The sequence below is a fragment of the Macaca mulatta genome, chromosome 2 (genome assembly GCF_049350105.2).
Source record: "Macaca mulatta isolate MMU2019108-1 chromosome 2, T2T-MMU8v2.0, whole genome shotgun sequence".
In the NCBI taxonomy this organism is placed as follows: domain Eukaryota; kingdom Metazoa; phylum Chordata; class Mammalia; order Primates; family Cercopithecidae; genus Macaca; species Macaca mulatta.
In genome coordinates, this window is record NC_133407.1 from 5,772,108 (window position 1) to 5,795,458 (window position 23,351).

Genomic DNA, 23,351 nt, shown 5'->3' on the forward strand with positions numbered 1-23,351 from the left:
TGGATTGAGAAAATCCTTCAGGACTGATGACTTTTAATTGATATTGAATATAATCAATTACTGTTAAATAGAACAGTGACCAACATTTGAGCAACAGCTTACTGCCTACTGGCAACCCTGTCTCAAAACTGCTACCTGCCAACACCCTGTAAAGAATGGGAATCGGACCTGGCAGTACCTCTGTGCTAGTGGCCAAGTTATATACCATCATATATTGGCCTAAGAGGCAACTGCCTAAAAATAATAGCTAGCATTTACTGAGTGTCATTATGTATTAGACACTGGGCTGTGGATTTTACATGCAAGATTTTAAAAGAAGCTAGAAAAAAATCACTGTATCTGAAAAGTTTATCCTTTACTCCAAACATTTCTACTTCATCAATTCTAAGCCTCCATTACCTTTTAGTGCTTTGAATGTGAATTGATTTATCAAATTACCCAGAGTTTGTTAAGTCAACATTTATAGAAAACTATTGTGTATGGGTGTCACGGGGCAAATTCCAGAGCTGGGGTTCAGCCCAGGAGGCCACTTAAGGGTTCCTGGCTTTTTGGCTTTGCACATCAAGCCAACAGAGTAAAGTGAAAGCAAGTTTATTAAGAAAGTAAAGGAATAAATTGGTGGCTACTTCATAGGCAGAGCAGCACCAAGGACTGCTGGTTGGCTATTTTTATGGTTATTTCTTGATTATATGCTAAACAAGGGGTGGATTATTCATGAGTTTTCCAGGAAAGGGGCAGAGAATTCTCAAAACCAAGAGTTCCTCCCTTTTTAGAGTATATAGGGTAACTTCTAGCAATTGCCATGATATCTGTAACCCATCATGGCATTGGTAGGAGTGTCTTTTAGCATGCTAATGAATTATAATTAGCATATAACGAGCCGTGAGGACGATCAGAGGTCACTTCGTTGTCATCTGGGATTTGCTGGATTTTGCCTTGCTTCTTTACCACAGCCTGTTTTATCAGCTGGGTCTCTGTGACCTGTACCTTTTGAAACCAGTCCTGCCAAACTCTTGTCTCACGGACATTCAGATGATCACTGTGAATATAGAGACAGACAAGACACAGCCCTTCAGGAGCTACTAATCTAGTTAAATACTAAAGTCAGGATTTGTCAAATCTGTGTTATGTTTCTGCCTGTCATGTGTTTCTTAGTTAAAAAAGACACTTGATTAGAAATCGGGAGAGTTTTCCTACTTCCTCTGCCACCAACTTAATCAATTGTGAAGACTGCAGGTAAATAATTGTCCTTTGGAACCGTTTGCATCTCTTAAAAGAAATGCTTTGGGTCATGGTCCCTACATTCTCTTCCAGGGCTGCCAATCTATGAATCTACTGCTATTTTATTTTTATTGATTTAATATATATAGAGCTGTATGTCAAACACTATTCTAGGCACTTTACAAATATTAACCTACTTACTGCTCGATACAATCCTACTATGTAAGCACTATTGTTATCCCTAATAATATATTTATATCAAAACTATTATTATTCCCTTTACAGATGATGAAACTGAGGCACAAAATCATTTGAAACACTTAAGATATATTTTACTCTTGAGATACTTATTTTGTTTTGCTGAATGACATACAAGCAGACTTTGAAATTTCATAATGGGTAGAGTTAGGTTATTAGTCTGTAGAATCTGGTTTTTAGTAGGGTAGGTAGAACAAAAATCTCAGACAAAGCTGCAGTCATCCATCTGAGATGGTGAAACAACAGGGAGTCTGTGTCACAATCACAAACATACATATAACAGCCACAACACCCACCCTTGAGCAACCAGTGGGAATTCCTGGGGAACCCTTTTAGTTTTTTCTGTTCCCCTATTCCTATATCGTCTCCTTCCCCCTCATTAATGAGAGGAGGTATGTGAAAGTGCCTAACACAGAAACTGGATTGTTTTATTGATTAATTGGTTGACTGATTGGTTGGCTGGTTGAGACAGGGTCTCACTCTGTCACCCAGTCTGGAGTGCAGTGGTGTGATCAAGGCTCACTGCAGCCTCGAACTCCCAGACTCAAGTGATCCTCCCACCTCAGCCTCCTGAGGAGCTGGAACGACCACCGTGCCCAGCTAATTTTAAAAATTTTATAGGGACAGATTCTTGCCATGTTGCCCAGGCTGTTCTCGAACTCCTGGGCACAAGCAATCCTCCTGCCTCAGCTGCCCAAAGTGTTGGGATTACAGGCGTGAGCCAACTCACCCAGCCCCAGCTAGCTCATCTTACACTCTAAAAACATTGCCTTCCGTCCTTCTCTTGCCCTTTTTCCCTCCAGCCGTCTTTCCTTCCTCCTTCACACTCAGCCTTTCAATCTTACTACTTTCATAGTGATGCTGTTTTCTGCCTTTCTAGCCATTTCCTAACCAAATGTGATTACTAATTCCTATCCCAAAAGTGTCTATGTATCTCTGCAACATGATGCTGAATTCCCTTTGGCTTCCCCTTCCATCTACTTCAGAGTTCATTTGTCTACTACTACTGGGACCATCCTGCAGCTGGATCCTCCCCCACAGCCCTGCAGTGTCATACCCCACACTCCCCTTTACCGCCACCTCTTCCATGTCCCTACAATTCCAACTTTCTGTGTTGCTCTGTGCCTTAAAATTTCTCTGAAAGCACCAGGCTTGGCCTAACTTTAGCCATCTTGACACTCCACCTATTTGACAACACAAAGTGAACTTTTAACAATGCATACTCATTGATTGTATTACCAAATGGTGGTCAAAGGACACCAGTTTTAGATATAGCAGCATATATAGAAGAACAGATTTTTATAATTCACTTGGCACTAATAATATGTTTCTAACTTTTATTTTTAAATTATTTTTAATTGACAAATAAAAAGTTATATATATTTATCATGTACAGCATGATGTTTTGAAATATGTATACATTGTGGATTGGTGAAATCAAGCTAATTAACATGTGCATTATCTCACATACTTACCCATTTTTTGTGGTGAGAACACTTAAAATCTACTCTCTTAGCAATTTTCAGGACCACCATAGATGGTTATTAACTATATTCACCATGTCGTACAATAGATCTCTTGAATGTATTCCTCCTATCCAACTGAAATTTTTCACCCTTTGACCATGTCTTCCCAGACTTGCCTCATCTTCCCCCACCAGCCCCTGGTAACCACAATTCTACTCTCAACTTTTGTGAGTTTAATTTCTTTAGGTTCCACACATGAGATTATGCAAGATTTGTCTTTCTGTATTTGGCTTATTTCACTTAACATGATGTTCTTTAGGTTCATCCATGTTGTTGCAAATGACAGGATTCCCTTCTTTTGTTATGGCTGAAAAATATTCCATTGTGTGTATACACCCTCACACTGCACTGCTGCTCATCTAACTGTCTGTCTTGCTAGACTAGACTGTGAGCTGCAGAGAGAGGGCTGTGTTCTTTCATCCCTGTATCTCCACTTCTGTTCTGCCAGTGTCTATCACAGGCAAATGCTTAAGAACGTTGCCTGGGCCGGGCATGGTGTCTTATATCTGTAATCCCAGCACTTTGGGAGGCCGAGGCAGGAGGATCACTTGAGCCCAGGAGTTTAAGACCAGTCTGGGCAAAATGGTGAAATGCCGTGTCTACAAAAAATACAAAAATTAGCCCAATGTCATGGTGCATGCCTGTAGTCCCAGCTGAGGGACTGAGGCAGGGACAGAGGCTGAGGCAGGAAGCAGAGGTTGCAGTCAGCAGAGATAGCACCACTGCACTCCATCCTGAGGCCCAGAGTAAGATTCCCTCTCAAAAAAAAAAAAAAACCAACCAAAAAAAAAAAAAAGAATGTTGCTTGAACAAAAAAGGAGGAAAGAATGAAACTACCCTACACTGATTTTCTTTAGCCATTCATCCATTGACAGACAGACATTTAGGTTGATTCCATATCTTGGCTATTGTGAATAATGCTGCAATGAACATGGGAAGGTAGATATCCCTTCAACATATGGATTTCATTTCCTTTGGATATATACACAGTAGTGGGATTGCTGGATCATACTGATACTACTAATATTTAACATTTGCAACTTTTAAAAAATTAAAGAAGTAAGATGATACTTATATTAGTGTGACTTTCATACATCATGACGTCGTCTCAAGTGGTAGATATAGAGAAGACACCACACTGTTCTCTCCAGCAATGGGCAAGCCCCACCTACGCCCATGGGTGAGTCTCATTCAGGGGAATATCATCTATCAAATGTGTCATAATGAGGGAAAACTTTCAAACTACTGGAGAATGAAAACGGGCGTGGATTTTGAGTGAAAAGACATGAAATTAGAGCCAAGCTTTTCATTTACTTACAGTTTAACTTTGGCCAATTTACTGCTTCCATTTAGCTCTTGGCTTTTTTTGTCTATAAAAGAGAGAATTTAGTGTATTAATCCCTGAGGTCCCTAATGCTTTAAAGTTCTAATATTGCAAGATTCTAAGCTTACTGTCCAAGTTGTTCAAATGTCCGATTTTGTCAAATTGCATGTAACAGCAGCAATTTCCAAACTCACTATTAGGTGGCCTTCAGCAATGAGTAGTACTGTGCTAGGTAAGGTTTGAGGAAGCAAAGAAAAATGTATAGCATGGTTCTTACCCTCACTGAATCTTAATCTGTTTGTGGAGAGAAAATTTGATAAGGCTAATTAGCATGAAGAAGGAGGAAATAAAATTATTCTAATTCTAGTTACACCTGAAACTCAGAAGAAAATTCAAAATAGAGAACTAGGGTGATCATCAAATATGGACTCTAAGCCAGGCTTTGCAGAATGGGCAGGTGTTGATGGTGGACAAAGGAAAAGACCTTTACGTAGAAAGGAAGCAAATAATGAGTGTCTGAAAGGATGTGTGGGAAGTATAATTGGATAGTAGGAGTAGAACTGTATTATCAAAAGTTTAGGGAGAGGTAAGCAGAACATTTCAGATTTGTTTCCATGAATAATTAGAAGCACTAAAGGATTTTTAAGCCGATAAATAATACAGTAAATGTGCAAACCAAATGACAAGTTAAGGGAAAAAATCTTAAATATGGCAGGTTTCAGATCCAAGGGCATAATTTATAAAAATAAAATAGTTTTAAAATAAAGGAGAAGAAAAAAAGGATGAAAACCTCCAGCGTCTCATTTCCTGGTACTACAATCTGGGGACTATTAGCTGGAGCAGTGGAGAGTTTTAATTGCCTCTTAATTGACACTGCATGGGGAGGGAACCAATTGCTAAGGTAACCGGGTCCCAAGCCATATGGGGCTTTGCAGAGTCATTCCAACACCTTGAGCTACCCTTGGAAATGAACAGGCAGTCCTGTTAGGCTGCTCAATCCGTGGCCAAACACCTGCTTCTAACATCCACCCAGAAGAAGGCAGGGCAGTGGTCTGGGCCAGCTGACATTTCTAGGTGATTTTGAAAGAAAAGTTTGATGCTGACATTTTGTCAGAAAATCTGAAAAGATAAATTTCTCCCATTGGGCTCCAATCTCTGCCAAAATGATTTTAACTGGGGCATCCTAAAAATTGTTCAGCAGGGCTTCGTAGCCACAAGGTGTTAAAGTTGGAATTGTCCTTTTGCCAATTGGGGAAATAAGCCCAGAGTAGACATTTTCAAGGTCAGATTTTAATGAACGACAAACCTGGCATTAGACCCCGGGTTTCCGAGCCCCTAGGCAAGTGCTTTTTCCAATTCATCAAATGGCCTGTCACAATGTTACTTGTTGAATTAAAGGAGGAATCCCAGGCAATCTTCAAATCAGTGTGGTGGAGAGCAATGCTGAAGGTGGGTGAGTGTGGGGTCTTTAGTTCCTTAAATTCCCAGGCATGTAGAGTACTGTCTACGGAAAAAACTCTCCAATTCCATCAGTTTACTGGATGCAACTATAAACTAAGAAAGACCTTAAATCTGGTGATCCTATAAGCAAAGTCTAGATTATTACTTGACAAATCGACTTCTAGACCTCTGGATATTGTGATAAAATCACCCTATTTTAAATGCAATTTCAGGCTGGGCATGGTGGCTCACACCTGTAACCCTAACACTTTGGGAGGCCGAGGCAGGTGGATCACCTGAGGTCAGGAGTTTGTGACCAGCCTGACCAACATGGTGAAACCTTGTCTCTACTAAAAAATACAAAATTAGCCAGACATGGTGGTGCATTCCTATAATCTCAGCTGCTTGGGAGGCTGAGGCAGGAGAACTGAGGCAGAGGTTGCAGTGAACCAAGATCATGCCATTGCACTCCAGCCTGGGCAACAAGAGTGAAATTCCATCCCAAAAAAAACCAAAATTAAAATTAAATATTAAAAATAAATAAAATATAATTTCAAGCTATCCCTTCTGGCTCCCGCTCCCTCTCCTCCTTTTATCCTGCTCTAATTTCTTTTTCTCTATAACACTTATGACTTTCTAACTTACCATGTAATTTTACTTTTTTTTTTAAACAGAGTCTTGTTCTGTTGCACAGGCTGGAGTGCAGTAGCACCATCTCACCTCACCGTAACCTCTGCCTCCCTCCCAGGTTCAAGCAGTTCTCTGCCTCAGCCTCCCGAGTAGCTGAGACTATGGTGCATGCCTCCAGGCCCTGCTAATTTTCTCCACGTGCCCAGGCTGATCTCAAACTCCTGAGCTCAAGCAATCTTCCTGCCTCACCCTCCCACGGTGTTGGGATTACCTGTGTGAGCCACCACATCCAGCCCCGTGTGATTTCTAATTAAGCTTTTTGCATATGACCCTACTCTCCACACTGTAATGCAAGCTCTATGGATTATCTTTGTCTGCTTGGTTCACATACGTATCCCAAGATCCCAGAGTGCTCAGTAAGTATTTTGAATGAGTAACAGAATACCAACTGAATCCGTCACTTACTGTGAACAATTAACATACTTTTAAGCTAGAGTTTCTTATCTGCAACATGGGCAGAGTAATTTCTATAATAATACAGAAATATTTTTTGCATGGTACTGGGCCCCAAGTTGGCACTCAATAGCTACTGACCCTCTTCTTCTAAATGTTCAAAATCTCTCAGCCATCTCACTTCTGATCAATTCAGTCCACACCAGAGACACTACATGTTCCTGCCTTGTAAATGCCTTGACATTCTTCCTGTAGCTTTAGAGAGTAAAGATGGGACTTAGTGGTATACTGAGCGGAGGAAGGAGTGGTAGTTTGGTACCTAATAAGAAACACTGGTTTTAGGCCAGGCACAGTGGCTCACACTTGTAATGACAGTACTTTGGGAGGCTGAGGTGAGCAGATCCCTTTAGCCCAGGAGTTCAAGACCAGCCTGGGCAACAGAGCAAAATCTGGTCTCTATAAAAGAAGCACTGGATTTAGAAACAGATAGATCCCGTGATGAATCCTGGCTCTGACACCTTTTAGCCATGTGACCTGGAAAAGGGATCTCTGTTTCCTAAGCCCTAGTTTCCTCCTAGGAAAAATGGGGATAATAGTTCCTACTTGACAGTCACTGAAGGTTACTGAGGCAGTATGTTTTTTTCAAATTACTTCCACATTAGTAGATGTTTAAAAGACATAAATAAAAGCAGCTATTATTCCTGGAAATGGGTTGATTTATTAAAAATTATCTTTTAAGGCTGGGTGCGGTGGCTCACACTTGTAATCCCAGCACTTTGGGAGGCCGAGGCAGGCGGATCGCCTGAGGTCAGGAGTTCGAGACCAGACTGGCCAACATGGTTAAATCCCGTCTCTACTAAAAATACAAAAATTAGTCTAGAGTGGTGACGGGCACCTATAATCCCAGCTACTTGGGAGGCTGAGGCAGGAGAATTGCTTGAACCCGGGAGGCAGAGGTTGCAGTGAGCCAAGATCACGCCACTGCACTCCAGCGTGGGCAACAGAGGGAGACTCCGTCTCAAAAAAAAAAATTATATATATATGTATGTCTATATATATATGTATTTCTTCATGGTTGTATATATTATATCAAGGCTTATATACGTAGAAATTACAGAATTTTATGGCCAGATTTTCTACTTACATTCTTAATTTTGCATATGATGAATTGTTACAGAGAATGCTAATGTAAAAATCTCAATTTACTAAGAAACAGAGTTTTATTTAAAAAAATTTATGGATATGAACATTTTATAGTTTTCAAAGCACCTGATAATTTACAAAACACTTTCACATTCACTATTTCATCCAATCATCTAGTAACCCTCTACAGTGAGTTGGAACTCTGATTCTATGTCTTTTCAGTCATTCTTCCCATTTTTCTCACTTTGTGTTCTCACACTCTAATCCTGTTAGACTTCTCCCAACTCTCAGGTCATTAAGTTGTACTTACACTGTTCTTTTTTCCATGTCTCTGCACAAGTTGTTCTCTCTGATTGGAATATGGCTTCTTTCTCCTAGTCCTCTAAATCTACTTTTTAAAAAGTCCTATCCATTGACCAAGGCCTAACTTTATCTTTTCTCTTCCAAATCCTCCCCAGGTCCCTTTGGCAGATGTCTGAAGAGGACAGCTATAGTTTTTGCCTTGCTAGTATCCTTTCTTTCTTATTATGTGATCAACAAACCCTCTTTTCAAATAGTCCTGTTGGGGCTATCAAATACAGTGCCCAGTTTTTCCCCTAATGTGTCCTGAATTCGCCATCACCACTATACACAAGTGCAAAATTGGACATGTGACCTAAACCAAGCAAAAAGCCTCTCTGTTAAGAATACGGAGTTGATTCACGGACAGAGGGCCATCGTGTTGCAAGCTCTAGAGTCTCGGGTGATTTCAGGAGCAGCATCCATGACCTCAGGCCACTGAGCTCATAAGGGTCACCTCTCTGGACCTGTCTTCAAAATCTTCTTATCAACCCTTCCTTCAATTCTGAGAACTGTTGGGTTTCCCTCAATAAATTATTCATTTTATTGATTAAAGTTTCTGATGCAAGCAATTAAGAAAACTGAATGGTTACATTCTCTCTAATATTTCCAGAGTTCTGTCTTGGTCACTCTATCCCATTCCTCACATTTCTACTTTAGACTCAAAAAAAAAAAAAAAAAAAAGTTCAGACGTGCTTCTGCCTCTCTCATTGAACTATAAGTTCCTAACCAAGGTTTGTATCCTCTTCAATTCCACTATTGTCACTTTCTTTTGTTTTCTTTTCTTTTTTGTTTTTTTAAACGGAGTTTCACTCTTGTTGCCCAGGCTGGAGTGCAATGGTGCGATCTCAGCTCACCACAACCTCTGCCTCCTGAGTTCAAGCGATTTTCCTGCCTCAGCCTCCCAAGTAGCTGGGATTATAGGCATGCACCACCATGCCCGGTTAATCTTGTATTTTTAGTACAGACGGGGTTTCTCCATGTTGGTCAGGCTGGTCTCGAACTGCCAACCTCAAGTGATCCGCCTGCCTCAGCCTCCCAAAGTGCTAGGATTACAGGCATGAGCCACCACTCCCGGCCTATTGTCACTTTCATACCGTGCGTCCTCAGAAAAATGTTACTGGAATTGAAATGGAGAAAACACATTTTCATTTCATACTAATTAAAATCCTCATATAATACTTAGTTCTAGAAGAGAACATTTCTCAAATGCTTGGAATAATTCAATTTTAGGACTGGAAGAGACCTTTACGTTCCAGAGCTACAATCTGATTCTTATGTCCTTATTATATCATTCCTGTGATGAATGGAATACAAATCGATATCATTGGGGGCCGGGCGCGGTGGCTCACGCCTGTAATCCCAGCACTTTGAGAGGCTATGGCGGGTGAATCACGAGGTCAGGAGTTCAAGGCCAGCCTGGCCAACATGGTGAAACCCTGTCCCTACTAAAAATACAAAAAATTACCTGGGCGTGGTGGCGGGTGCCTGTAATCCCAGCTATTTGGGAGGCTGAGGCAGGAGAATTGCTTGAACCCAGGAGGCAGAGGTTGCAGGGAGCCGAGATCGCGTCACTGCACTCCGGCCTGGGCAACAAGAGTGAAACTCTGTCTCAGAAAAAAAAAAAAAAAAAAAAATAGGTATCATTGAAATGTCCGTAATGGGCAACATGATTGTCACCCAACTCTAGGAGAGTTACTCGCTGTCTTATTCCCTATTCCAACGTTCAAGGGCTGAACCAGAGGCAGGTTTGGTGTAGGGGGAAAAAAAAAAAAACAGATAAAGGACAGGGATAGGAACTCGCAGTTTTTAAAAGAAGCAAGATGGATCAACAGAAAAACCCGGGGGATTGGACACAAGCAGTATCAATATTTTACTATGCTTGTAAGGCTTTTGCTCCCATATACACTTGGAGGTCTTTAAAAGTGTATCTCAGCAGCGTGTGAGGGCAGACATAGAGCAGAGCTAACTGCTTCAATGGGAGTACAGAGAGCCCTGGTTCTCAGAGAGGTCTCTGGTCCTGCGAAGCCCATCCTGCCTTTGTGTCAGGGTGGAAAGGGGGACTAATGTAATTCCCTAATGGAATTTCTCCAGCTTTTCTGTTTATTTTTTCTTTTCAATCTTATTTCACTTCAAGCTTCGATTATCATCAAGTGATATCTGTTTTATTTTTATTGGCTGTGCTATTCTCTTGATTTATAAAATCCGAGATATAGTCAATGTATACTTTTCAAACACTCCATTGAAACTGAGGTGCAGGACAACAAGATGGGAGTTGCCCTTGGCTCAGGGGAGTGGACTCTACTTCCCAATTAGGAAAAAATGAGATAGGAATGAGAAACTTCTTTTAACTCCTTGTCAGTGCACTTTGGGTATCCAAAATAATGCATAGAATGTATGACTTCATTACTAAATTAAAATATCATCTGAAATCATTAAAAAAAGAAGGATATAAATGGGGTTTCTTGTGTGTTTAATCAACACAAGTCAACCCCCTGAACCAAATCACTGTTGCATAAATGTATTGAGAAAGAAATTATCCATGGATGTAGCTGAGGATAGATGCAGGCCAACAGGAGGCTGATGAGGGCACATTAAAGCTACCTTGTTCACTGCCTTCACCCCAACAGTCAATTTACCAAATTATAATGTTGCAATTTAAGCACCTACCAGAAACTCCTGTCCACCCCAGCTGACACAGTGCATTTTCAAATTTTTGATATTTGTCTGTTTCATAGTTTAAAATTTATATTTTATTACATTTTCAAATTGCCCGTTCTTTATAAAAGTACTAGGAAAAACCAAGGTGAACTTCATATAAAAGATAATTTTGACAGCCTGGCCAACACAGTGAACCCTGTCTCTACTAAAAATACAAAAATTAGCCAGGCGTGGTGGCGGGCACCTGTAGTCTCAGCTACTTGGGAGGCTGAGGCACGAGAATCACTTGAACCAGGAAGGCAGAGGTTGTAGTGAGCCAAGATCATACCACTGCACTCCAGCCTGGGTAACAGGGTGATTCTGTCTCAAAAAAAAAAAGATAATTTTGAGATAGGTAATACCTTTTTAAGAATGACACAAAACTCAATTGTAAAAAAGTGAGAAATTTAAGTATATAAAAATCGAAGTTTCCAGTTGTTAAAAAATAATACAAACGAATTCAAAATAAATAACCAGGAAAAAATATTAAATATTAGCAAAACATATAAAATACAAAAAGCTAATTTTATTAACTCATAAAACTATAATTATAAATTTAATCAATTTATAATAAAATAAAATTAATTAAAATATTAGTGGGTTTTTTTTTTTTTTTTGAGACGGAGTCTCACTCCGTCACCCAGGCTGGAGTGCAGTGGCCGAATCTCAGCTCACCGCAACCTCTGCCTCCCAGGTTCAAGCGATTCTCCTGCCTCAGCCTCCCGAGTAGCTGGGATTACAGGCATGCACCACCACGCCTGGCTAATTTTGTATTTTTAGTAGAGGTAGAGTTTCTCCATGTTGGTCAGGCTGGCCTCAAACTCCCGACCTCAGGTGATCCGCCACTTTGGCCTCCCAAAGTGCTGGGATTGCAGGTGTGAGCCACCGCGCCCAGCCAAATTTAGATTTTATAAATTTATAATTATAAATTATATTAATTTATTTTAAAAGGTTTTACAAATTAATAAGAAAGACTAAATTTTAAAATGGGGGAAAATGAAGTAAAGTATTTCTAAGTACAAACTCTTGTTTTCCCTCCTTTACACTCTAATTTCACACCGTTCTTGGAATCAAAATCCAAATCCTTACGTGGCTTGTCATCCTATGCATTATCTGGCTCCCCTCCACCTCTCTAATTTCATTGCTTGCCATTATTCCCCTCACTTCCCTATTCCAGATAAACTGGCCTTCTTCCAATTTCTTGATTTCCTCATGCATTCTCTTCCCTTGAAACACACCCCTCTCCCTAAAACGTAAAAATAAAACCCTTATGTTTTACAGACATTCAAATATCACCTCAAATGACACTTTCGTAGAGAAGTCTTTCTTGAGCATTGCAACCCCCTATCCTATAGTAAATGACGTTCCCTCTTATTCGGTCTCATCTTCCCCTACCTTTTCCCTTCATTGTACTTTGCAGTTTATTATATACCTGTATGTGTTGATCCATTTATTTCTTCTACACTAGATGGTAAATTCACCAAGAAGCAGATCACCGTATCTCCAGGACTTAGTATATTGCCTGGCACAAAAGACAGTTAAAGAAGTATTTTCTAAATTCAAGCTTGTTTTAAATGTTCTTACTCCTCAGATCAGACTGGTAAGCATTCTTCACTTAACTTCTTTCTGTATTATTGCATTTATTATCCAACACTGGGTGTCAAAGTACAGTCCTTGGATCAGCAGCATCAGCATCATCTCTTGTTAGAAAAGCAGATTCCTGAGCCCCAACCCAAACCTCCTGAATCAGAAACTCGGGGTATACAGCCCAACAATCTGTTTGTTTGTTTGTTTGTTTGTTTGTTTTTGAGACGGAGTTTTGCTCTGTCGCCAGGCTGGAGTGGAGTGGCACGATCTCGGTTCACTGCAACTTCCCCCTCCAGGGTTTGGGTTATTCTCCTGCCTCAGCCTCCCCAGTAGCTGGGACAACAGGTGTGTGCCACCATGCCCAGCTAATTTTTGTATTTTTAGTATAGATGGGGTTTCACCATGTTGACCAGGATGGTCTCGATCTGCCCACCTCAGCCTCCCAAAGTGTTGGGATTACAGGGGTGAGCCTCCATGCCTGGCCAACAATCTGTGTTTTAACAAGTTCTCAGGTGATTTTGATTACACCAAAGTGTGAGAACCACTGCTGTAGGATATTACTAGCATTAGTAACCTACAAACTCAAATGTCACATGCCTTAATCACCGTAGTTTATTTCTCACTCATGTTAGCAGTCCAACATGGGTGCTCCACCAGATTATTTGGGGATGTCTGCCAGGGACCTCAGCTGACAGAGGCCATGCCAACTGTGACGTGTGGCTCCCCAGGTTGCCCTGGACTTTGGTATCTAGTGAAGGAATAGAGATAATGGGGACAGTATGCCAGCTTATTAAGCACGACGATTCAGAAGTGACAGGTAACACCTCCACTCACATCCCACTGGGCACAACCAGTCATATGGCCCCATTCTTTAACATTTTTTAATTTTAATGGCTACATAGTAGATCTATACATTTAGGGGGTACATGAGATATTTTGATACAGGCATACGATGAGTAATACGAGTAAATAGTGTATCCATCACCTCAAGCATTTTTCATTTCTTTGTATTACAAACATTCTAATCATACTCTTTGAGATGTTTTTAAATATACAAAAATTATTGTTGAGAATAATCACCCCTTTATGCTATCAAATATCCATTTACCTACCTCCTACCCTTCCCAGACTCTGGTAAGCATTGTTCTACTCTCTGTCCCCTTGAGTTCACTTGTTTTAATTTTGAGCTCCCACAGATAAGTGAGAACATGCAAAGTTTGTCTTTCTGTGCCAGGTTTATTTCATTTAACATAATGTTCTCTAGTTCCAACCATATAGTTGTAAATGACAGGATTTCATTTCTTTTCATAGCTAATACTCCATTGTGTATATGTACCACATTTTCTTTATCCATTTGTCTGCTGATGGACACTTAGGCTGCTTCCAAATCTTGGTTATTGTCAATAGTGCTGTAATAAACATGGGAATGCAAATATCTCTTTGGCATACTGATTTCCTTTCTTTTGGGTATATACCTAGTAGTGGAATTGTTGGATCATACAGTACTTCTATTTTTAGGTTTTGAGGCACCTTCATACTGTTCTCCATAGTAGTTGTACAAATTTACATTCCCATCAACAGTGTATGAGGATTCCTTTTTTCTCCACATCCTCACCAGCATTTGTTATTAATAATAGCCTGACTTTTGAATAAAGGCCATTTTAACTGGGGAGACATGATAACTCATTGCAGTTTTGATTTGCATTTCTGTGATAGTCAATGATGTTGAGCACATTTTCATATAACTGTGTACCATTTGTGTGTCTTCTTTTGAGAAATATCTATTCATATCTTTTGCCCATATTTTAATTGAATATTCGATTTTTTCTCATGGAGTTGTTTAAGCTCCTTATATTTTCTGGTTGTTAATCCCATGTCAGGTGGATAGTTTGCAAATATTCTCTCCCATTCTATGGGCTTGTCCTTTCATTTGTTCATTGCTTCCTTTGCTATGCAGAAGCTTTTTAACTTGATGTGATCCTATTTGTCTATTTTTGCTTTGATTGCTGGTGCTTGTGGGGTACTACCCAAAAATTTTTGCCAGACCAAAGTTCTGGAGGGTTTTCCCTATGTTTTCTGTCAATAGTTTAATAGTTTGATATCTTACACTTAAGTCTTTAATCCATTTTGATTTCATTTTTGTACATGGCAAGAGATAGGGATCTAGTTTCATTCTTCTGCATATGGATATCCAGTTTCCCCAGTACAATTTACTGAAGAAACTGTCCTTTCCCTGATATATGTTCTTGGCAACTTTCTCAAAAATGAGTTTACTGTAGATGTATGGCTATTTCTGCGTTCTCTATCCTGATCAATTGATCTATGTGTCTATTTTTATGCCAGTACCATGCTGTTTGGTTATTATAACTCTGTAGTATCATTTGAATTCAGATAATGTGATTCCTCCATTTTTTTCCTTTTGCTCATGATAGCTTTGCCTATTCTAGACCTTTTGTGATTTCATATAAATGTTAGGATTGTTTTTTCTATTTTTGTGAAGAATGTTACAGATGTTTTGATAGGGATGGCATTGAATCTATAGATTACTTTGAGTAGTATGGACAGTTTAACAATATTCTTCCAATCCATGAACATGAATATTGTTCATTTCTTTTTGGTGTCCTCTTTATTTCATCAATGATATATAGTTTTATTTTAGAGATTTTTCACTACTTTGGTTAAATTAATTCCTAGTTATTTTATTTTATTTGTAGCTATTGTAAATTGGATCGTTTTCTTGATTTCTTTCTTTCAGATTGTTTGCTGTTGTCATATAGAAATGCTACTAATATTTGCATGTTGATTTTGTATCATACGACTTCACTGAATTTGTTTATCAATTCTAATAGGTTTTTTTGGTGGAGTTTTTAGGTTTTTCCAAATATAAGATCATATTATTTGCAAACAAAGATAATTTGACTTTGTCCTTTCTAATCTGGATGCCCTTTACTTCTTTCTCTTGCCTGATTACTCATAGCTAGAACTTCAGTTCTATGTTGAATAACAGTGGTGACAGTGAGCATTCTTGTCTTTTTCCAGACCTTAGAGGAAAGGCTTTCAGTTTTTCTCCACTCAGTAGAATACCAGCTGTGAGTATGCTGCCCAAGGCTTTTACTGTGATGAGGTATGTTCCTCCTATGCCCAGTTTTTTTTAGGGTTTTTATCATAAAAGGATGTTGAATTTTATCAAATACATTTTCGGCAATCAATTGAAATGATCACATGGTTTTGTCCTTCATTCTGTTAATATAATGCGTCACATTGATTGATGTGTGTATGTTGTACAATCCTTGCATCCTTGGGATAAATCCCACTTGATCTTGATGACTGATCTTATTAATGTGTTATCAAATTTGGTTTACTAGCATTTGGTTGAGGATTTTTGCATCAATGTTTATTAGAGATATTGGCCTGTAATTTTTTATTGTTGTTGTTGTTGTTTGAATGATTTTGGAAGTATTCCCTCCTCCTTCAATTTTCAGCACATTTTGAGTAAGATATTCTATAAATGTTTGGGAGAATTCAGCAGTGAAGCCATCAGATTCTGGGCTTTTCTTTGCTGGGAGACTATTATGGCTTCAATTTCGCTACTTATTTTTGGTCTATTCAGGTTTTGGATTATTCATGGTTCAGTCTTAGTAGACTGTATGTGTGTAGAAATATATCCATTTCTTCTAGGTTTTCCAATGTATTGGCATATAGTTGCTCATAGTATCCTCCAACAATCCTTTGGATTTCTGTGGTAGCAGTTGTGATGTCTCTTTTCATCTCTGATTTTATTTACTTGGCTATTTTCTTTTTTTTCCTTAGTCTGGCTAAGGATTTGTCCATTTTATCTTTTTGAAAACTTGACTTTTCATTTTGTTGATCTTTTGTATTTTTTTAGTTTCAATTTTATTTATATCTGTGCTGATCTTTATTATTTCTTTTCTTCTACAAATTTTGAGTTGGGTTTGCTTTTGCCTTCTTAGTTCCTTAAGATGCATCATGGGGTTGTTGTTTGAAATTTTTCTTTTCTTTCTTTCTTTTTTTTTTTTTTTTTTTTTTTTGAGACAGAGTCTCACTCTGTCTCCCATGCTGGAGTGCAGTGGTGCAATCTTGGCTCACTGCAACCTCTGCCTCCCAGAGTCAAGTGATTCTCCTGCCTCAGTCTCCCAAGTAGCTGGGACTACAGGCACCCGCCACCACGTGTGGCTAATTTTTTGTATTTTTAGTAGAGACAGGGTTTCACTATGTTACCCAGGATGTTCTCGATCTCCTGACCTCATGATCTGCCCACCTTGGCTTTTCAAAGTGCTGGGATTAAAGGCACGAGCCACTGCAACTGGCCCTATGTGAAATTTTCCTACTTTTTTGTTGTAGGTACTTATTGCTATGAACTTTCCTCTTATTACTGCTTTTGCTGTACCCCATAGGTTTTGGGATGCTCTGAGTCCATTTTCCTTTGTTCCCAGAAAATTTTAAATTTCCTTCTTAATTTCTTCATTGACCCACTGGACATTCAGAAGCATATTGTTTAATTTCCATGTATAGTTTTAAGAATTCCTCTTTGTATTGATTTTTAGTTTTATTCTGTTGTAGTCAGAGAAGATATTTTATATAATTTCAATTTTTGAATATTTTACAACTTGTTTTGTGTCCCAACAGATTGTCTATTCTTGAGAATGATCCATGTACTAAGGAGAAGTTTGTGTATTCTGTAGCCATTGAATAAAATGTTCCATAAATATCTATTAGGTTCAGTTAGTCTATAGTGCGATTAAGTCCAATGTTTCTCTGTTGATTTTCTGTCTGGATGATCTGTCCAATGCTGAAAGTGGGATGTCAAAATCTCCAGCTAATATTGTATTGGAATCTCTGCCTCTCTTTCTTTGGCTTTGATAGTATTTACTTTACATATTTGGGTGCCCTAGTGTTGGATGCATGTATATTTATAATTGTTTTATCTTCTTACTGAATTGACCCCTTTATCATTATATAATTACCTTCTTTGTCTCTTTTTATAGCTTTTGTCTTGAAATCCATTTTGTCTGATATTAATGTAGCTATTTCCACTCTTCTTTGGTTTCCACTTGCAGGGAATATCTTGTTCCATCCCTTTATGTTGAGTCTGTATGTATCTTTATAGGTGAAGTATGTTTCTTGTAGGCAACAGATTGTTGGGTTTTGTTTTTTATCCATTCAGCCACTCTGTATTTTGACTGGAGAGTTTAATCTATTTGCATTCATTCTCGTTACTGATGAGTGAGGACTTAATCCTGCCATTTTGTTATTTGATTTCTTGTTGTTCTGTGACCTTCCTTCTTTCATTCTTTCCTTCCTTTTTGTGAAGCCAATATTTTCTGCTAATATAGCATATTTTACTCTATTTTATTTTATTTTTTGTGTATCTGTTGTAGGTTTTTTTTGATTTGAGGTTATCGTGAAGCTTGCAAATAACATCTTATAACCCATTGTTTTAAACTGATTTCAACTTGGCCAGGTGTGGCGGCTAATGCCTTTAATCCCAACACTTTGGGAGGCTGAGGTGGGAGGATCAGTTGAGGTCAAGACCAGGCTGGCCAACATGGTGAAACTTTGTCTCAACTAAAAATACAAAAATTAGCTGGGTGTGGTAGTGCACACCTGTAATCCCAGGTACTTGGGAGGCTGAGGAAGGAGAATTGCTTGAACCCAAGAGGCAAATTCTGAGGTAAGCCGAGATCACACCACTGCACTCCAGCCTGGGCAACAAAGCATGACTCCGTCTCAAAAAATAAATAAATTAATTAAATAAAATAAATAAGTAAAGTGATGACAACTTAACACTGATTGAAAAAAAAAAAAAAAAAAAAAACAAGCAAAGAGAAAACTAATAAGAACTCTACACTTTAACTTCATCTTCCCACTTTTTAACTTTTTGTGTTTTCTATTTATATCTTACTATGCTGTCTGTGTCTTGAAAAGTTGTTGTAGTTATTATTTTTGATAGGTTTATCTTTTAGTGTTTCTACTCAAGGTATGAGTAGTTTATATACCACAATCACAGTGTTATAATATTTACATATTTACATACTTACACAATTACATATTATAATATATAACTGTGTGTGTCTGTATACTTACTATTACCAGAGAGTTTTGTACCTTCAAAGGATTTCTTATTGCTCATTAATGTCCTTTTCTTTCACATTAAAGAACTCCCTTTAGCATTTATTGGAGGACAAGTCTGGTGTTAATGAAATCCCTTAGCTTTTGTTTGTCTGGGAAAGTCTTTATTTCTCCTTCATGTTTGAAGGATATTTTCAATTGTTACAGTGGTCTAAGATACAAATTTTTTCCTTCAACACTTCAAATATGTCATGCCACTTTCTCCTGGCCTATAAGGTTTCCACTGCGAAGTCTGCTGCCAGACATATTGGAGCTCCTTTGTATGTTGTTTGTTTCTTCCCTCTTACTGCTCTCAGCATTGTTTCTTTGTCCTTGACCTTTGGGAGTTTGATGATGATGATTATTACTTGTTTTGAGATGGAGTCTCTCTCTGTCACCCAGGCTGGAATGCAGTGGCGTGATCACTGCTCACTGCAACCTCTGCCTCCTGGGCTCAAGCAATTCTCCTGCTTCAGCCTCCAGAGTAGCTGGAACTACAGGCATTTGCCACCACACCCAGCTAATTTTTGTATTTTTAGTAGAGACAGAGTTATGCTTTGTTGCCTAGGCTGATCTCAAACTCCTGAGCTCAAATGATCTGCCCACCTTGCCATCCCCAATTGCTGAGATTACAAAGTGCTGAGCCACTGTGTCTGGCTGGGAGTTTGATTATTAAATGTCTTGAGATAGTCTTATTTGGGTTAAATCTGCTTGATATTCTACAACCTTCTTGTAGTTGAATATTGATATCTTTTTCTAGGTTTGGAGAGTTCTCTGTTATTATCCCTTTGAATAAACTTTCTACCCTAATCTCTCTCTGTCTACCTTTGGTGTTTCTGCAGGAGGGTGATTGTTGCAGTGATCTACTCAGCCATCTTGCTTTGCCTCCTGCCCCACCCCGATATGACCCCATTTAGATGGAAGAAGGCTGAGAAATGTAGTCCTCATCGGACAGCCACTTCTCAGCAACAACTGTATACCATGGAGGAGAACACAAATTTCTAATGTGCAGCTGGTCATCTCTCCCACAGTTACATCATGGAAAATGCCACTTTTGAAACTTACCTTTATATAACTAGAATTTTTTAAGGGCACATCATTAACTCCCTGTCAATGCAAAAATCTCTGGAAGGCAGGCTCTAAATCTCTCATTCTGGTTCCCGTGGTGTGACTCACATGGGCAAAAATGAGTCTGTGTCATACTCTTTACCCATTTGGTAGAATTTGTTCCAGTTTACATTTTGTCCTGACAACAGCTTCAGTTTCTAATGTACCTCACGCCATCAGGCAACCTGAGTTTGTCACAGCCATTCTGCCATTGCGTTCTCATAGACACTATCCTGGCTGACAGGGAGTAGGGCCCTCCAAGACTCTGCTGATTCCTTTGCCCCTGGGGAGGAAGAAAATAGCCCACGCTGGTCAGGATGGGGCAGCAAACAGGACACATATCTCCTGCCCCTTCACCCTCCTCATCTATTGATAACACTCCACCATGCAGAAGTGTCTTTGGTGGTTAGGTTTATCATCTTGAATTTTTGTTTGTTTATTGTTTTGTTTAGTAATTACCTAAGTTCTGACATACATGCCCTAGGCACTAGGTTGAAAGATAATCTCTGCCCTAGGCACTAGGTTGAAAGATAATCACAATGACCTGTCTTTTATACTTTTAACCATTTTTCTCACATCTAGCTAGTGTACCTTTCTTCCCTCCTTACTTGTTCCTCAACAATTAGTGATCTGTCAACAGCTAGTGGGAGAGGACAAGGAATACAGGTAGAGGCCTGTTAATCTTTGGTAAGGATTTGACTTTGGTTCTGGCCTGCTTAGTCTTTGTTCACCTAAGAAAACTCCTTAATCCCTCTTTGTTCACCCTGAAAGTTTTCTTAATCTCTCATTTAAAGTTACCCATAGCACATATGTGTACATGCAACTAAAGCCCTGTGCTGGGACAACTGTAGATCCACATGCAAAAGAATAAATTTGGGCCCCTACCTCATACCATATACAAAAATTAATTCAAAATGGATCAACAGTGTAAATATAAGAGCTAAAACCACAATATTATTAGAAGAAAACATAGGATAAACCTTCATGACCTTGAATTTGGGAAGCTACAATGCCAAAAGCATTAGCAACAAAAGAACAAAATTTAAAACTTTTTTACATCAAAGAACATTATCAAGAAAGTGAACAGACACTGACAGAATGGGAGAAAATGTTTGCAAATCATATATCTATAAGGGTCTACTATCCGGAATATGTAAATAACTCATAATTCATCAACAAAAGGCTACAACCCAACAAAAAATGGGCAAAACACTTGAATTGACAGTTCTCAAAATAAGGTGCACAAATAATCCACATGTCCTTGAAAAGATGTTCAACATCATTACTCATGGAAATTTCAAATCGAAGTCTACAATGAGATACCACTTCACACTCATGAGGATGGTTATAATTAATAATAATAATAATAATAAGTATTGGTGAGGAAGTAAAGAAACTGGAACCCTCATACACTGCTGGTGACAATGTAAAATGGTGCAGCTCCTATGGAAAACAGTTTGGTGGTTCCTGAAAATGTTAAACATAGAAGGTATATATCCAAAAGAACTAAAAACATGTGTTGAAACAAATACATGTATAGGCATGTTCACAACAGCATTATTTACAATAGCCAAAAGGTGGAAATGACCCAAATATTCATCCACAGATAAATGTATAAATAAATTATAATATATACATACAATGGAATATTATTCAGCATAAAAAACATTGGGGCACATTGATACATTCTATGACATGAATGAACCTAAAAATCATCAAGCTAAGTGAAAGAAGTAAGACATAAAATGTTATATATCCTATTATCCGTTTATATAAAATATCCAGAGTAGGTAAATCCATGCAGACAGAAAGTAGATTAGTGTTTACCAACAGTGAGGTAGATGAAAGAATGGGGAGTAACTGCTTAATGGGGACAGATTTCCTTTGGGGGTAATGAAAATGTTTTGGCGGTGGTTGTATAACAATGTGAGGGTTTTAAATGTCATTGAACTTGTTCATTTTAAAATGATTAATTTTACATTAGGTAAATTTCATCTCAATTTTTAAAGAAAATTAACAACTTAAGACCTCACTTCAAAATCCCAACTACATTTTTAAGAGTCCCTAATTAGGCTGGGCATGGTGGCTCATGCCTGTAATCCCAGCAATTTGGGAGGCTGAGGCGGGTGGATCACCTGAGGTCAGGGGTTCAAGACCAGCCTGGCCAATATGGTGAAACCCAATCTCTACTAAAAATACAAAAAATTTAAAAATTAGCCAGGTATGATGGTAGGTGCCTGCAATCCCAGCTACTTGGGAGGCCGAGGCAGGAGAATTGCTTGAACCTGGGAGGTGGAGGTTGTAGTGAGCCAAGATTATGCCACTGTACTACAGCCTGGGTAACAAGAGTGAAACTCCATCTTAAAAAAAAAAAAAAAAAAAAAAAAAACCAAACAAACAAACAAAAAAACTGATGGAACTGAAAACCATGGCAGGAGAACTATGTGAAGCATGCAAAAGCTTCAGTAGCCAATTCGATCAAGTGGAAGGATATCAGTGATTGAAGGTCAAATTAATGAAATGAAGTGACAAGAGAAGTTTAGAGAAGTAAAAAGAAATGAACGAAGCCTCCAAGAAATATGGGACTAGGTGAAAAGACCAACTCTATGTTTGATTGGCGTACCTGAAAGTGACAGGGAGAATAGAACCAAGCTGGAAAACACTCTTCAGGACATTATCCAGAAGAACTTCCACAACCTAGCAAGGCAGGCCAATATTCAAATTCAGGAAATACAGAGAACACCACAAAGATACTCCTCAGGAAGAGCAACCCTAATACACATAATTGTCAGAGTCACCAAGGTTGAAATGAAGGAAAAAATGCTAAGGGCAGCCAGAGAGAAAGGTCATGTTACCCATGAAGGGAAGCCCATCAGACTAATAGCAGATCTCTCAGCAGAAACCCTACAGGCCAGAAGGGAGTGGGGGCCAATATTCAATACTCTTAAAGAAAAGAATTTTCAATCCAGAATTTCATATCAAGCCAAAATAAGCTTCATAAGTGAAGAAGAAATAAAATCCTTTACAGACAAGCAAATGCTGAGAGATTTTGTCACCACCAGGCCTGCCTTACAAGAGCTCCTGAAGGAAGCACTAAACATGGAAAGGAACAACTGGTACCAGCCACTGCAAAAATATGCCAAATTGTAAACACCATCGATGCTAGGAAGAAACTGCATCAACTAACAGGCAAAATAACAAGCTAACATCATAATGACAGGATCAAATTCACACATAACAATATTAACCTTAAATGTAAATGGGCTAAATGCCCCAATTAAAAGACACAGCCTGGCAAATTGGATAAAGAGTCAAGACCCATCAGTGTGCTGTATTCAGGAGACCCATCTCACATGCAGAGACACACAGAGGCTCAAAATAAAGGGATGGAGGAAGATCTACCAAGCAAATGGAAAGCAAAAAAAAAAAAAAAAGCAGGTGTTGCAATCCTAGTCTCTGATAAACCAGACTTTAAACCAACAAAAATTTAAAGA